Consider the following 18,603-nt stretch of genomic DNA (forward strand, 5'->3'; position numbering starts at 1 on the left):
TAACTAGACATTGCTCCTTTGGGTCTGTAACATTTTCTAACATCGTGAGGCATTTCCTTTAGCATAATGATGTGTCTATATTAATATATTAGATTGGGATCAGCTAGGAGATAGTGTTAAATATTAAACATTTCATACATGAATTATATTATTAATAGCCTTTCTTTAGCTTAAAAGAAAGGTATACGAAAATGACACTCAATAAACAAATTTGGAGGCATTAATATTAAAGTGAAGCCAATGAATTCATGACAAACTGCATTTTTGTTCATTTCTCAAGAGAGACATACCTTCATGATTATTAATATAGTAGATAGGGATTTACTTTGAAATGGAAAAGCTGAAAATGCCTTAAGTAGAGTTAAGACAATGAGTCATGCATTCAAAGCATCGTAATTCACCACCTGAGGGAACTATTCTCTTCCCTTGTCCTTACCAGGCTGCTCAGAGGTATGAGGTTAGATGACAAATGAGCCATGACATTCTCTGTGACACAGACATTGTACATCTTGTTTCAGGAAACATTTAAGAGGAGGGGGTGGAAATCTCTCAGAGGTGGTGAGAGTTTCATTAGGTTAAAGAAGCCATCCTTCCATTTGTCACTGTTAAAATTTGTGGTGAAAGCGTAAAAAAATACATTTAGGCTCAAGCTGAATGATTTCTGACAGCTGACAGACAGCTGTGTTTTGCTGGTTTTGAAATGCAGATTCTGGGTGATACAATGTGATGTCATTATTTCAGGCCTTATAAGGCAGTTTTGTCTAAGTGACAGCTGGTTACCTCAAGGTCATTTTACTAATAGTCCAAGGTGAGGGCCTTAGAAGCTGTGCAACGTTAATTAACCCTTTAATGCTGACAGGAAATTTGCAATATCCTAATCACAATAACTAGGAATATTTTACAGAAATTTCTAATTTAACTGTCAAAACTTTCCCTCAAGGGAAAAATTGAGACTCAAGCAAACTTGCCACAAGGAAAAACACATTAGAGATAGTAGAAAGATGTTAGAAAGATAACTGTTTCACCAAAGTTATTTATTGAGGATCTGCTGCACACCAGGCTCTGCTAATTTAATTGAATTACCACGTTCAGTTCTTTTCAGCAACATAAAGGAAGTTATGATATCTTCCCTAGAGACTAAAAACTGAGGCTTGGCAATCTTACACAGTTCGTCCTAGGAACTTGCAGCTGGGAGCATGGTCCATCAACCCATGGCATGAGCATCACCTCATAGTGTGTTAGAAATGCAGACGCTCAGCAACCATCACAAGCCTTTTGAGTCAGAGTCTGCATTTTAATAACATTCCCAAGTGATTGATATGCACCCAACTTTGACAGTCACTCTCCTGGGACATAGAGCTAGTAAGTGACAGAGCCTGCTTTCAGATCCAGCTTGGATTAGCAACTTACGAATCCTATTCTCTTTTCAGCAAGTCATGCCCTTTATGCCACATGTTTTGCCGTTCTTATTTTTTATTTGTCTATTTTGTTTTTATGAATTTGCTCTTCAATGAGATATGAACTTGAACTGAAGAGCTTGATGCAGGGTCAAGACTAGTTCAAGTGTAAACCTATTAGTTCCTTTTTTCTTCTCCACTACCAAATTTTGGTACTACAGGTATCTGAAGTCAATGAAAAACAGAGTTTGACTTACTTAGGAACTGGAGATTTAAAATACATCTCTACCAAGTTATTTGTGTAAGAAAATCATATGTGCAGGTATGAGACTCTGTGGGGCAGGGGCATGATTATAAAGGCAAAGAAGTGAAATACTAATGTTAATATTTTAATGCACCATTGAATGGGATGTGGGAAATAATTGAGAGTTGAAACTGTTGAAACATTCCTGAGAATTCAGTGGACCTTACTGTGTGCTTCATGTTTTTGTAGCCAGTCTTTTCTTTTCTTTTTCTCCTTAGTTCACTTTCCCTCTCTGTCCTCAATTCTGATTTATCTGTTTATATATTTGAGAAACATTATCCATACCTATTTACACCCAGATCCTAAGAGCTTAATTGTCTATACTAGGAGCTGTTAATACTCAGACTTGCAAATGTTATTTACTTTTAAATTGTGGCTTTCAATTAAAGGAAAAAATGTACATAAAGCAATGAAACACTTTAGGTAACAATATCATATTTAGAAAATCTTACTTGCTATAAATAAATATGACTTAAAGTATCCAGATAACAGTTACTTCCTACATTCTAATTATTTGGCTCAATGTATTTTTAAGATAAAAATGTATTTTTCTTGAATGGAGTAAGTACTCTCTACTTAGTATCCTTTGTATAGCTAAAAAATGATTAGGTGCTGCACCTCTATTATTTTTTTCAAAACACACTTCAGCTATTGTTTATTGTCTTTTTTCTTTTGTTCAGCTGTTGTTTAAAGAAAAGCTTATACTTTCCTTTATGAAACTGCTGTGGACTGTATGTTTGTGTCCCCCTCCCTCCCCAGTTTCATATGTTGAAAATCCAACTCTCAAGGTGATGCTAGTAGGAGGTTGGTCTCTGGGGTGATTAAGTCATGAGGGTGGAGCCCTCATTAATGGGATTAGCGCCTCATAAAAGAGCACCTAGAGAGCTCTTTCACCCTTTCCTCCAGATGAGGATATAGCAAGAAGACATTCATCTGTGTACCAGGGAGCAGACCCTGACCAGACTACAAATCTGCTAGCACCTTGATCTTGGACTTGCTAGGCTCCAGACTGTGAGAAATACATTTCTGTCATTTATGAACCACCCAGTCTGTGGTATTTTTTTTATAGCACTGAACACACTTAAGACAGAAGTCAAATGCCTTATTCTATTACCTCAATAACTCCAAGGAATATTTGTTTTTACAATTAAACCGTATTGGATTCCCAGCTTAAACAGATTCAGAAAGACAAAACACAGAGCCATCACAAATTTAAACTCAAAATCTTTTCTATCCCTCTCATCTGTAAAAGCCTTCTGTTGTTTGAACCACTGCTCAGAAGCCTGCCCATTCTCTCAGGCCCATCCCAAACCCAACTTCTTTCGCTGGTCCTTCTCACTAAAACTCTTCTTCAAACAAGTGCTTCTTTGACCTTTCTTCCCTTATTTGCTGCTTCTAACACTAATTTTTACATTTTATTGTATTTTATTTGCATCTTTTCGTAAGAAGGGACCACATTTCTTAAGGGCAGAAACCCTTTTTGATCACTCAAATACTGTGTATGAGGCTGGGAATTCAGAACAGATATTTATTGAAAAAGAAAGATGTCTCCAGACATAAGTGGTGCTTATAAGGTGAAAGCAAGTTCTTTCATCCTGTGATCTTTCAGAAAATAGTTGCATCTTTCCTGTCCTTTATTATCAGGCATTTGGACAAAACAGCTCATAAAAATGGCTATTAATAAGCTGAGATATTAGAAAAATGCCCTGGTCATTTAGTATAGAGAAAAGGATTAGAATTATGGTTTTGCTTCTTTACCAGTTCCATGACTTTAACAAGTCTGTTAACATTACCTAACTTCAAATACATTATATATATTGGTGTTGATGGTAATATCCTTATGTGGTCTTTCTGATATTAAATGAAAAGATACATGAAAAATTACTTAGTGTAATGCCTTGTGAAAAGTGGCTACTCAGTGAATATTTTTGTCAAATATTGTGAATGCATTGTCTATATTCAAGTCCAGTGAATACTGTTAAATATATCTTAATCATAAGTGAAAGGTCCAAGTGGCTAGAAAAAGTCTGGTAGGTACGATTTACTTAATTGTTATTATGAGTCAGACAGGGTGTTAGATAATTTAAATAGTAATGCTTTTTGTAACTTTAAAAATACTTGAATCTTTATAGCAATAATATGATATACTAATAGTTAATTTTACAGATGAGGAATTGAGATTTCAAGTAACTTGCTCAAGGCCATAAGCCTAATGGAATTAATCAAGCAAGACTCATGAGATTTAAACATAAAAGCAATTTTACTTTTGTTTCCTATTGTCCCTTTACATTGTCTCAGTGGATGTAGTCTTCTGTTGCCCCAGGAAAAAAACTTGGACAAAATGAGATTTTTTTTGGTCATAGTAGATAGTAAACAGTCCTGATCAATTTATTTCACTAACAGTTTAACTTATTAATTAAAAATGCCCACTCCCATGTAACATGAAAGCTTTCAACTTGATCAGAGGTTAAGCTTCTTTCCCCTTTCTCTGGTCAGCCTAATCTCTCTTGCTCTCTTCCTCCCCCACCATATATCTACTTTAACCCCTTTCAAGATACCAAGGAGCACACTGATGTATTCAATTCAGCTTGCTAATATTTTATTGAGGATTTCTGAATCTATGTTTATCAGGGATATTGGCTTGTAAATTTCTTTTCTTGTGGTATCCTTATCTGGCTTTGGTTAGGTTAATGCTGGCCTTATAATATGAGTTTGGAAATTTTCTCTCCTCTTCTGTTTTTTGGAAGAATTTGAGGAAGATTGGTATTAATTTTTCTTTAAATGTTTGGTAGAATTCACCAGTGAAGCCATCTGGCCCTTCACTTTTATGTACAGCTATTAATATGACAGTCATATCTTAATAAAGTGATTTAAGAAAATGGACAAAAGTTCTGAAAAGACACCTCACCAAAGAAGTTAAATAAGAAGCAATAAGCTTATGAAAAGATGCTTAATACAGTATGTCATTAGGAAATTGAAAGTTAAAACAACAATGTGATGCTACTACGCACCATTAGAATGACTAAAATGCAAAACACTGACCACACCACAGGCTGGAGAGGATGTGTAGCTAAAGAAACTGTCATCCATTTCTGGCGGGCTTGCAAAATGGTATAGCCACTTTGGAAGTTAATTTGGCATTTTTACAAAGTTAAATAGGCTTACAATACAATCTAGTAATTGTGCTCTTAGGTATTTATCCAAATAGGTTGAAAACCTATGCCCACAAAAATACCTGCACACAACTGTTAATAGCAGATATATTCATAACTGCCTAATGCTGTAAACAACCTCTATGTTCTTTCAAAGATGAAGATATAAACAAACTGTAGTGAATCCACAGAATGAAATAGCATTCAGGAATAAAAGGAAATGAGCTATCAAATCACTGAGAGACATGGGGGAAACTTTTATGCATTTTACTAAGTGAAAGAAGTCAGTCAAAAAGGCTACTTGCTATATGAATCCAACCATTTGGCATTCTGGAAAAGGCAAAACTGTAGAAAGAGTAAAAAGAGCAGTGGTTGTCAGGGTTCTGGGGAAAGGAAAAGAGGAATGAATATGTAGAGTAATGGGTATTTTAGGGCAATGAAACTATTCTGTGTGACACTATAATGGTGGATAAATGACATTAGGCATTTGTCAAAACCCATGGAACACAAAGTAAACCCTATGGACTTCAGTTGATACATTGATATTGGTTCATCAGTTGTAACAAATACACCACATTAAGGCAATGTATTCACAATAGGGGAAACTGTGAGCAGAGGAGAGAGGGAGTACATGAGATATGTCTTTACTATCTGTTCAGTTTTTGGTAAACCTAAAACTTCTCTAAAAACTTAAGTTTATTAATTAAAAGAATTTTTTAAACCCTAGATGCATCATACCAGGAACGTTTTCAAAACTAAAATAAATGATAGAAAGTATCAACATACTTGTTCATTTGCTTTCCCTGCCCACACCTGATTAGAATCCATTGATTAGAAATAAAAATTTTGATGGGTAGGTATGAATAAAATTGTAGAAAATTATATATATAAGTATATATATGTACATATATGCATATATCTGTGGTATAACAGATACCCGTCTAGAACAATTTAGTGTAGGAAAAATAATCCTAGATGCTTTTGTAGCTGTGAAGAGAGTGTGTCATTTAGGATACTTATTATCTGTAAGCAAAAGAACATTAAGACTTCAGTTTGCTTTAAGTTCATGAAAAGTTATTATCTCATATAACAAAAAATATTAGTGGAATATACCTATAAGTTTAAATTAGTCCATGAAATACTAGTTAGGGATGCTTTTGTCTCTAATGATAGAAACATGAAAAAATAATGCCTTCAACACAAAGATTTTATTTTATTTTTCCCATTGTGGAAATTCTAGGGCCTAGAGTTTGGCAGCTGCAGACAGTGATTCAAGGACTCACTGGTATCCTAGTCAAGGTCTCTGTACCTCTCATCCTTTTCCTCGTGGTTGTCTTGATGCAAAATGGCTTCTCTATTTCAGTTGTCACATGACTTTTCCAGTCAGGAAAAGGAACAGGTTGGAATAAAACGGTATATTTCATGTGAATTTATTTTCCTTTTAAAAAGTTTTCCTGGATGCCTCATCCTTCTACTTAACATCTCGCTTGCCGCAGCAATGGAGCATGGTCTTCCATTGCAAGGAATGCTGGACACAGTGATGACTTCAGCAAAATTAAAGTAAGGAGGAATGGATATGGTGTGAGCAGCTAGCCATTTCCAGTACAAGATGCTTATCTCTCTGCTCCACCATCCTCAGTGTCTCAGCTTTTTGCCTTTCACCTGACTCCTTTCACATTTGCAAATCCACTGTAACAGTTCCAAAAATTAATCACATCCAGACTCAAGAACATTCAGAGGCTGAGAGGACTGTTTACTTTGTTTATATCCTCCTGGAAGCCAGGAGCAATTTCCCATATGTCCCTGCCCTCACCAGACTTTGATTCATTGACTGGACTAGACCATCAACACTCTCTTAAATTGCATTCCTCTGGGGAATATGGGACCGTCGTAATTGCTCTACATGATCACAAAATTGAAATTCTGACATCAAAGCGGAATTGAGGAATATTTGCTAGATAGTTATCCAAAATGTTTGTTACAGTGTTACTACCCTATGCAATGAATAATATTCTAAATATTAGCCCTAGGTGATCAGATTGACTCTTTTTGATAACTTGCTTCTTTATTTAGAAAATTTACCTCTGTAGAACTCCTCTTTCCCTGACGTAGAATAAATCAGTCACCCACATATGCTAGTCATAAAAAATCCTTTCATATTTTCTCACAAGGTTGCTATTTGGGGATATGGCAAATTTGGTTTTGTCTGCTCATAAGGTACGTGTTCAGAATGAAGCACCATTACTCATGCTGAATGGCTTTTGCTGTTGTGTACAGTGAGACTGTACTGCTCATTTGGAGTTTCTGGGTTAGTGAAATATGGACAATAATTGGTAAAAGGCCAACAATATCATTGATTGAACAGTTAATAATCATGTTACATACATTATTACACTTAATTTGCATCATAAGCATGTGAGACAAGTATCATACACTTTTCCCTGCCTCAGAAAGTGTGAGTAAATTATCCAAGGTCGTACAGCCAGGAAGTCACAAGTTCAAGATTTGAATCCAGTCTTGACTCCATATGTTTTTTGTGTTCTTTACAAACTGGATATACTCCCTCCTTCCTTTATGAAAAATGTTTTTGATGCTCAGCAAGGCAGCTAGAGTACGCAAGGCTGATTGAAGTAAAAAGAGTTGCCATTTGGAGATAACAACTTTGTGCTATTAAAATAGCAAACAAACTTTAGGGGTTTTTTTTATATCAATTAGATAATCTTTTGCTTCTTCTTATCTGTCCTCTCTTCCTTTTTGCTGATGGTGTGCTTAAAATTAAAACTCTTCGAAGGTAAATTGAGGAGAAGACCGCTTATACCCGTCAGTGTAGTAATGCTTTGGCAAATTGTCTCCAACCATGTAGACATAGAGAGACATATCAAATAACTTTAACAAAGCAAATAACTTTCCTAGTGTCAAATTAGATTTGAGGTGGAATAAGTTTATCAAAAGCTCATCTATTTGAAAGCTATTGCCCACCAACAGGCAGCCTGTAGGGCTGATCTCAGCATAAGGCCATGAAAATCACTTCAGGTGAGAATTGGAAATTGATGCCAAGAAGTAAGGAACAGAGCCTGGTTAGTGGCTAGATATGGAAGTTTAAGTAATGGTTGCAGGCATAATCACAACCCAAACCAAAATAATCAGAAACAGAAACCAAATAACTGGAAAATTACAAGAAGGTCTAAATAATAAACAGAGTTAACAGCAGCACACCAGAGGTATTAGGTAAGTCATTCATAGAAAGCCAATTCCCTCACTAGCAGATACTTCTGTCCTTCATTTTAAGGTTCAGAGTAGTCCTGAGGTGTGAATGGGTTAAGGCTACTAGCATATCCTACCAAAGATGAGATATAGGACAACATAGATGTGGACATGAAAATAGGTCTCCAAATTTCAGATCTTTGTTTACTTAATTATCTCCTTTAAATATCCTTTGGTTGAATTGAATTATCTAACAATAATTTTCTATTGTGGCTTTGTCACATAAATTTTAACATTTAAAATATGTTTTAATACCACAAGTTCAAGGAATTTTGCAGAATGTAAAAAAATCACTGATGATATTAAAATATCAAAATAATGCTGACATTCTACTGAAGGATGGAAGTTTCAAACACTATAAATTTTTTTTTTTTGCAATTGCCTGGTCTGCATTCTGAATTAATAGCATAACTTGAAGATTCCAGACTAAGAAGGAAGAAATATGGTATATATGTTTCTATGATTTAAGGACAAGTATTACTTGCAGACCACAGTAAGCAACCCCATGGTGTTATGCATGGGAAGTCAAGAGAGGCAACATGTAATAAGGAAGAAGGACAACAAAATTACTCAGATTAAGTACATTTTAATTGGCTATAGGACTTTGTAGAAGATGCTTTCTCTTATTTTGACCTCAGTTCTATCATTACCTGAAAAAGACATCACTCCAGAACAGGAGGTCTCACCATCTGAAAGCTGGCAGGCATTATAATCTATGTAAAAATACAAAATCAAGTATGTACTTCCAATTTCAGCTTCAACAGGTAGAGTTTGGAAGTTGTCATCTCTCTCTTTACAATAAAAAAAAAAAAAGGACAAACTGAAAATCAACACATTTCTGACCCATCAGAGAGCACAGCATGTGGGACAGATCACCATGCTGAAATCTGAAGAGAGGGACAAATCCAGAGTCACAGCCAAGATCTGCTTCCTTGGAGCAAATGCCACTGGAGCCACAAACTGGTAAGAACACTTTAACGGCTTTTTTGACAAATTGCTGAAGACTGAAAGTAACTATGAGAGTGAGAAATTTCTGGGTGCTGCAAGCTTAAGCAGAGCACATATTTTCATGGCCTTTAACTTTAGTTACCGTATCATACTCTCATGGTGAAGATTTCAGAGAGATTTTTTTTTCTGGCTCTGACAATATAAGGGAAAGAGTAACCGTTGTTAAATGGACCCACAGTATTCTGCACAACAAAGTCCTACTTTCCAGGGGAAAATCATTTACCCGAGACTTGTCCCACCTAGAGGATGGACATTTCTCCAACTTCAGCTCCCTCCAGGCTTGCTCTCTCAGTTAAAGGGGAAAAAAGCTATACCAATGGAGAAAAACTTGTGAAAGTAGAGACAAAACAAGGACACAAGAGGAATTTGAAGTCTCTAACAGCTACAACTATAATCAATAAACACAACCCATCTTCTAGCCAGACTAACATAAATTCTCACACAAAAGACCTATTTAACTCAGTTCCTGTTACCCAGTGTGACATACCCAGCTTTCAACAAAAAATTACAAAGCATACCAAAAAGAGAGATAAGAACACAGCCAGAAGGAACAAAGCAAACATCAGAGCCAGACTCAGATAAAACAAAGATACTGGAATTTTAACATAGGACATTAAAAAAATTATAACATGATATGGTCACTAAATGAAAAGTAGATAATATGCAAAAACAAATTGGTATTATAAGCAGAGATGGGAATTCTATCAAACATCAAAAGGAAATGCTAGAAATAAATATGTTTATAAGGGGATTGCAGTTAAAAGAACTTCAAGGCTCACACCCTATTTAAAAAGAGCCTAATGAAATCCGAAGATGACAGGGGAGACCAAAACCAAATGCTGGAGCCCATTTCAGTCTCTGACACCACAACTAAAATGAAAAGTAAATAGAATCTAACTCCCTCTTGGCCTAATATACATAAACTTCACATTGAAGACTTACCTATCAGTTCCTTTTGCCCAATATATCGTGACTGGATTTCAATGGAAAATTACACGGCATGCTAGAAGGCAACAACAACAAACAACAGAGTCTGAAAAGACAAAGCAAACATCGCAATACATAATCACACAAATCAAGTTCAGACTCCAATACGGCAGAGATTTTGAAATTATCGAAATAGGAAATTTAAATAACTATGATTAATATGCAAAAGACTCTAGTGGAAAAAGTGGACAATATGCAAGAGTAGGTGACAAATGTAATCAGATCAATGGAAACTCAAAAAAAAAAACCCAATAACAAAGGAAATGCTAGAAATCAAAACCATTGTAACAGAAATAAAGATTGTCTTTTATGGGATCATCACTAGGCTGCATAGAGCTGAGGAAAGAATCAAGAAGTTGAATATATGTCAATGGAAACTGAAAAAAGAATGAAAAAAAATTGAATATTGAACAGAATATCCAGGAACTGTGGAAAAATTACAAAAGGTGTAACATATACAAAACGGGAATGCTAGAAGGAGAGAAAAAAGAAAGTAATGGGAAAAAAATATTTGAAGTAATAATGGCTGCTAATTTTCCAAAATTAATTTCAGACACCAAACTACCGATTCAGGAAGCTCAGAGAACTCCTACCAGGAAAAATACTAGGAACTGCATCTAGGAACATCATATCCAAACCACAGGAAGTCAAAGACATAAAATTTTGAAAGAAGCCTGAGGAAAACAAACACCTACCTATAGAAAACAAGGAAAATAATTCAATTGGACTTCTTTTCAGAAACCATGCAATCAAGAAGAAAGTAGAGTGAAATAGTTACTGCTAGAAGAAAAAAATACTGAAATATAATTCTGTATCCAGTGAAATTATCCTTCAAAAGTAGACAAACAAAAATTGAACAGATTTGTCACAAGTAGACCTGTGTTGCAAGAAATGTTAAGAGAGACTCTTAAATGATACAAGTCAGAAACTCAGATCTGTGTGAAAAAAGGAGTGATAGAGAAGCAAGAAATACAGGTAAAATCAAATATTTTTTATCTGAAATTGATCTAACATTTGTGAATAGTTTAAAATGATAATTGCAACAGTGTGTCAGGTAATTATAATTTACAGATGAATAAAATGAATAACAAGAGTGTAATAAGAGACTGAGGAAAGAATTGGAAATACTCTGTTATAAGTTACCTACATTCTCCATGAAGTGGTATAGCATTATTTGAAAGTAGACTTGGATTTGTTGTAAATGTATATTTCAAACTGTAGAGCAACCATGAAAAATATTTAAAGAGAAGTACAATTGATATGCTAAAAGAGGAGAGAAAATGGAATTATACAAAATTCTCAATGAAAATAAGAGAAGACAGAAAAGAATGGAAGACAAAAATAAATCACAGATGCTATATAATATAAAGTCTGGAGAATTGAGTTAGTAAAAATATGTAACATTAAGATAATAAACTTTCCTAGAATTGACATAAAGGCAGACGCTATAGAGAAAACAAAAATAGATTTTAATGCAAAGTTAATTTTTTATGTCTTTTAAAATGCCATAAGTAAAACTTTAAAGGGGAAAAATATGATAAAGGATTGTCATGACATATAATGAACACTTGCAGATCAATATGAAAACAGTGTATAAACATCAATTGAATGTGAACAAAGAATAAATAGGTGTTTTGAAAAAAGGATAAATGCGAATTTTTAGTCAATATATAATGAGTTCATTTGTTTTATAAATAATGAAATAAATGTGAATTTCAATATGTAATTTTGTTGCTTAGAAATTATGTAAAGATATAAAACAATGATAATATCTAATATTAACAAGAATCAAGAGAACTAATTATCCCCATTCTTTATTCTAAAAGATAGTTTGGCAGTGTATTTCAAAAGCCTCCAAAATTTGTCAGTCTGTTGACCCAAGAATTATATTACTAGAAATTTAACTGGAAAAAATAATCACACAAATACATAAAAACATATGTTGAAAGTTCATAGCACTATTTTTTTCAAATTAACATTTGGGGAACACCTGCACCTCCAATAATATGGCTTACTTAAAAGAATCATGTATATTCAGAAAGAGAAATGCTGTGCATCCAGTAAAAAACAGATACAGATTCTCTCCAGGTGATGTGAAAAGATTTTTATACTACATCGTTAAATGGCAATTTATGTGTTTCTTTAGACTATAGCTGTTGCTTCCCTATTACAATGGGTGATAACGTTTACAAACTTTTCTTTCTCGTAAGTCCTATAGACCAATTTTGATTTTGGTATTCACTTTGGTACTATAAATTATGTGTGAACTTCTCATATATGATTTGTCACCTTGATTTGAAGCTCTCTTGACTCTGAAGCAGTCTTCAAATGATAATCAGCAACAAAGTCCATGCCTCACTTTCTTTACCCATACCTAATATTTGTTGGCTACATCATTTCCGTGGTGTTCAGGCGTATAACACTTCTATTCTTCTCTCTTTTTTTTATTTAAAAATTTTTATTCCCTCTTCATTCTAATGTTTATATGTATTTTACTCTTTGATTTAAAGTTAAATGTAATTTGTGCATACCACCAGTCCTTTTCTGGTAGTTTTTAAAATCATCTATTAATTTTCTGAAGTTCATGCTTCAGTAATTTCCTCAAGGAAGAATTCATGAGAAAAACATTCTCTGACTTGTGGCAAAGTCAAACAGCTTTTCCTGAGTCTTTCTACCCGAATATCGGTTTCACTGAGTATAAAGCACTTGATTCACACTTTCGTAAGTAATTTGTGGCTATCTCCCCATTATTTTCTGTCATTGAACATCGATGTGGGGAAATCTGAAGCCAGTTTGATAATCTTCTTCCCTGAAAAGTGATTTGAACTCCCAACAGAATTAACTAAATATCTCCCTTTTGTTCTTCTATCTCCATTAAGTTTACCAAGATATTCTTGGTGTTAAACACTCTGTGTTGATTTTCCCTGAGATATCACATTTAATGTGAATATTGTCTTTTTTGTTGTTGATTTTGCAGGAAAGCTTTAAAAACTATTATCTTTAAATATTTGGGGGTTTTTTTACATTATTACAATTTTCTTTTTAGTGGATTTTTTTGCATTTGTCTTTTTCTGTCTACCTTTTAAAAATTTTAAACAACTTTATTGTGGTATAATTTCTATACAGTAAACTACACATATTTCAAATGTTCAATCTGATGACATCTATGAAAACACCACCACAATCAAGATACCTAACATTTCCATCACTCCCAAAGAGGTGAAAATAAATAAATAAAATTTTAAAAATCTTTATTTCCATTTTATTTTGATCACTTTGAAAATTTTATGCCTCAAGTTTCCCATGGGATATAGTATCCTTTCTGTTCCCTTAAATTTTGTCTTCCTTTCTATGATTAATTTTTCCACTTTTTTTCTGAGTCTTGTCAATTTATATTTCTCCATATTCTGAATTGATGTTCTGTACTATTTGTAGTCCTCCTTCACAGAGGCAGTTGCTTCATAAAGATACTTAAGAAAATTTGTGCTAAGATACTTGCTTAAAATTTGTATCTGCTTTATGGAAATGTTTTTCTGCAGTGTTCTTTGTTTTTAAATTCTGCTGTTCTTTTCTGTCCTTTTTTCTTACGATATATTTGTGTTAATGCTACACCAGTTTATTTTTTTTATTACTCATCCCTGAATAAATCATATACTTCTGGAACAATAATATATAGAAAGTCTTAAAATATAGAGAGATACTTCTGTAGCCTTTCAAGCTTCACCTCCAAAGAGATCTTTTCTTCTTTAGTACTACAAGAACAAAGCATGTCCTTCAAATAATGTTTGTTTTGTTTTGTTTTGCTCTACTTGTATAAACTCTTCCCCTCAGCCTTTCTCAATAAAACGAAATTCATGACAGCTTTTGCTGTCCTTCTCAATCTTATTTCTGCCTCTATTATTGCAATGAATGGATACACTTTTGCCATCCAGAGTCCCTCACTTTTGGGAAATGTAATATTTTTCTTGGGGTTTTCTGAGGTCTTCTACCCACTGGACTGACTAATTCATCCTTCACAGTGTTTTATTAAAATAATGAAGGCTACGTATGATTGGTCCAATATTTTTTTTACTTCCAAGATTGAGAAAAATGGTTGAACTCAATAAAGAGAGAATATTTTCTGAATAAAACCAGGATCTGAGTCACTATAGTGTATTTGGTTCTTGCTCATTCCCAGCACATATGATATAGAATAAAGTAAAAAAGCACCATTAACAAACATAAGTAAATTTGGAATACAAATATTTTCTCAGGGCAGCCAAAGCATGCAGTGAAATGAGATTTGCATAACTATTTGGGGAATATAAAATTTGATAATTATTCTCTAAAGCAATTTGATAAGTAAAGAACCTTTAAAGTGGCCATATTATTTCAGTTAGTAATGTTACTTAAATAAAAACTTATGAAAAATATGCTCAGTGAAAAAATACTTATAATAAAAAGGTTGGAAAAACTAAATGCCAAATAACAGAGACATTCTTAAAAATATGTAGTATACTTATAAAGTAGAGTGTAGCCTTTGACAAAAATAATTTAAAAGTTTTTTCAGTATCGAGGATAATGTTTCACATTAAAATTTTAAGTAAAAGATACAGGTTGCGTAATTAGTGTCATCAATTATGTAAAATTAATATATAAATACATATAATATATATAAAGAAAATATATTAAAGAAAATCTAGTAAAATATGAATAATACTTATTTCTAGATTTTAGGAATAATGAATTTGTATTATTATTGTGTAATTTTTCTAAACTTTCTGCAACCAGTATGTGTTTATAATTTTAATTGTTTTGATAATATAGTAAGATGAGTATGAAGTATTTTAGACTGAAAGAAAGGAATTATGTCCTGTGTTAAGCCTCCTTGCTTAGTAAATGTCAACATATTTTAATATTACCAAATGTTTTTTATATGGAATTTGTATTTTCAAATGTCTGATTTTACTCTGAGAAGTAAATATCTCCCATTCTCTGAATTACCACATTGTAATTACTTTGATCAGACTCTGAGCATTAAAGAGCTGTTAAAGCCAGGGATGTAACTTCCTTTCCTGTGACATTTAAACATATCCCTCCCATTATCTTTGAAGTATAATCCACCTTTGTCTGGAGAACTGATCGGATTCTTACCTCAAATGTTTCCATATATTATTATACTTCAAATTATATTTAATATGAAAAGACTTTGACTTACTTCATGAGTCAACTATAAACCTTTTGACCTGCTTATCAGTACGAAGTTTTTGCTCAGGTTATGTTATTTCTTCAATATCTTCAAAAATTCTGTGATTTTTAAAGAATTAACTTCTTTTTTTTTAAATGAATCTAGATACATTCAGTAACTTATACTGGGCCTTTCTGTAAGTAGATAGAATCTCCTAACTTATAACCCTCAAAGTTCCAAGTGCTTTCATTCCTTCTCTTAAAGGGATATCAATATTATTAATTACTTATTTTTTTCAATTGATTATCTGCAATGTATAAGCACTGGTAGATTCTGTGAGTGTTACAAATATGCGTAAGACATAGGAGCAGACTTTCAAAAGTACATAATCAGGGAGAAACACAGTTAACTCAAATATGAGGCAAACTGTGATGAGAGCTATAATAAAGGAATCAATTAGTTGTTTTGTAAATATAGGGATGGGAGAGGTTATTTTTAACTGAATGGATACATACAGACATCTTTCATAGCCAAGATGCCTCATTAAAGAAGAATGTCTCATAACTTGGTAACAGATGAAGGTGATGGCAGCACAGTGGGAATGAGATTTATACTAGAGAATAGTTTGTGTATAGACCAGTTAATTTTGCTGTTTAGCAGCCTGCATTCTAATACTAGTAATCCTTTTGACAAAAGATATTTCCAGTCACAGTGAAAGAACACAAAGCCATCTCCACTGCGGGAAAACAAAGCAAAGATCACTTTCTGGTAATCTGGGGACAGTAGCTGCAGCTTTATGTGTGAAGGATGCAAGTTTGCTCACTGGATTGATGGCTCCATTTGACATGCTGTATTGGCAATATTGGCCTGATCACAGTCATCTATAATTACATGGCTCACAATGTCATCATGAATTCAATGGAGTTTTCTAAAAGTTAAAGGAGACAATATTTAGTAATCAATATTATATTTTAAGAACAGTATCTAATTAAATTTCCCTTGCTGAATAGAGGATGCCTTTGACCTGATTAGATCATTTACAAAGTCAGAGTCCTCAGTTAACCATTATACAAACACTGAATAAGGAGACTGAGGCTGATTTTTTTTTTTGCCAAGTTTCTGGAATTTATTGGCTAATGATGCAATTTCAGGTGTACGTTTAAGTTTTTCTTTTTTTCTGCCCCTCACTTAGCTCCAGTGAGGGATATGTGCATAAGAGACCTGCTCATGCCTCTAAACATTGCTATAATCAGCTAATATAATCTGTCCAGAGCCAGCTAAATGAAAGTTCAAGAAAAATGGAAAAATGGGTTTCAGAAAATAGCTGACTCCAAGAAAGCTAATGTTAAAGGAAATGCATTTATTCTGAAAAGCATCTATTAATCAGGACTCTGTCTATTTGATTAAAAGCTCTTCCGGTAAAAGCAACAGAATCCATTTAAACTAACTTATGTATAAAAGGGAATTTATTACAAAAAACAAGAAAGTATGCCCTAGGACCTAGGGAAAAGTCTCACCAGGACTGATACCAGGCACCAAGGCATTCTCAGTCTATATGTATCTCTGTATTGCTTCCTGATTATCTCTTGCTTCTGCCTCTGTGTTCAGGTCCAGGCTGCTCTCTTTCTGTGCCTGTGATTTGATATGCACATGTGGAAAGTTCACCATACTACAGTGACAATGTTGATTATAATAAATTTGTTTTTCTTTGAAGTTCAAGTATTATTAGACACTGACATGTGGGACCTAATCCCCAATTTTTGGAAGGTCCTAATTGGCACAGTGGCAATCAGGTATCTATCCAATGTGCTTTCAGCTATGGCCAGTTGTGCAGGATCATATAATATAAGCACAGATGCTCGTGTGGGAAATTTCTACAAAAGTCTCCCCTCCTTGAGGAAGAAACTATATTTGAAAGTGTTTCTACCCCACTGTTTGCATAAGGACTTTTCTTGAGGAGGGTGAGAATTTACATGAGTTGTTTAACATCAGATAGCACATAAGGGGCAAAACTTTATCACCAATTCCCTTAACCTTACTGAGAAAATATATTAGAAATAGCAAGGATAGCCCCAGTTTCTTTACTGTTCATACAAAACACCTCCTGATGAATTTCCCGCCTTCAGATGCAGTCAGTCTGTGAGGCAGGTAAACGTCATACCCCCACACCCTGATGGGATGAACTAACAGGACAGATTTAGACCGACTCCCCTTAGGTTGTCTCTCTAAAAATGAGGACAAGACTTAATTATTCAAACTGATTTGGGAGCTCTCAGTCCTAAGCCATTCCAGAAGCCACACTGAAGGCACTATCCACCTGTAGATCCCTCCACTGATGTAGGAATCGGCTGGGTTGAGTTAGTTATAAACAATACTTTCTATCCAGGGGTTCCATGCATGCCCCTGAGATTTTGCTTCCTGTGAGGGAACCAGGTAGTATATTGTCTGCCTCCCTCCCAGAGAATAGAGTGGTTTTTACCTTTCTCAGCCCTGGAAGGCGTTCAGGTCAGCCTCACTGACTGGGCTTGTACTAGGTGAGAGAATTGCCCTAGACTTCCTCTTTCCTGGCCAAGGTAGATTCTGTGCAATTCTAATACATTCTACTGTATCTAGATTAATGCCCAGGCCAAGTAGAAAAGTCAGTACAAAAATTTAAGGAGGAAACCCCTTGTTTTCTATGATGGGTACTGATGGTTTAATTGATTTGTTCAGCTGGGACCCTGGGAGGTATGGCTGAGGTCAATACTGGTCCACTTCTTATTCTAAGAAATTGTTCTCAAGTATTACGTTTTTGTTTGTTTTATGTTATGCAAATTTATATAAGCAGCTTACAGTGCAGCCTCTAAAGGATCTTGATAATCAGCTTAGAAATCATCTTTTGGGCTGTTTGGGTTGTGGGATTTTATTTTCCTACTTTGGAAGATACCACTATTTTCCAAGACTAGCTGTTGGTTAATGTGAGTTTGTGTGGTGTAGATTTTAAATTGGTTCATTCTGTGGCTGTGTCTGGATTTCTTTCTGGCACTAGTGCCCACATGTCAGGAAAATCCCCATTACTTCATTACAGTATCAGGAAGATATTTTCTTGGGGTAGTGACTCTTCAAAGTCAGCATAAATAGGTACTCTCAGTGATACAAATCTTCAGCTATCAAAGTGCTTCCATGTGATGAATAAGTCTTCCAAGCTTTCCAGGTCTGTGAAATGAGGCAATGTCAGTGGGGTTCTGCCAATATTTTACTGAGCCTCTCTCTTTCAGGGGAAAATTTGGGGGTCTTCAAAAATTTCTTCATTTTTTTTCTTTCAATTCCTTCATCATTTATGTA

This window comes from Vicugna pacos, chromosome 6 (assembly GCF_048564905.1).
Source record: "Vicugna pacos chromosome 6, VicPac4, whole genome shotgun sequence".
Lineage (NCBI taxonomy): Eukaryota > Metazoa > Chordata > Mammalia > Artiodactyla > Camelidae > Vicugna > Vicugna pacos.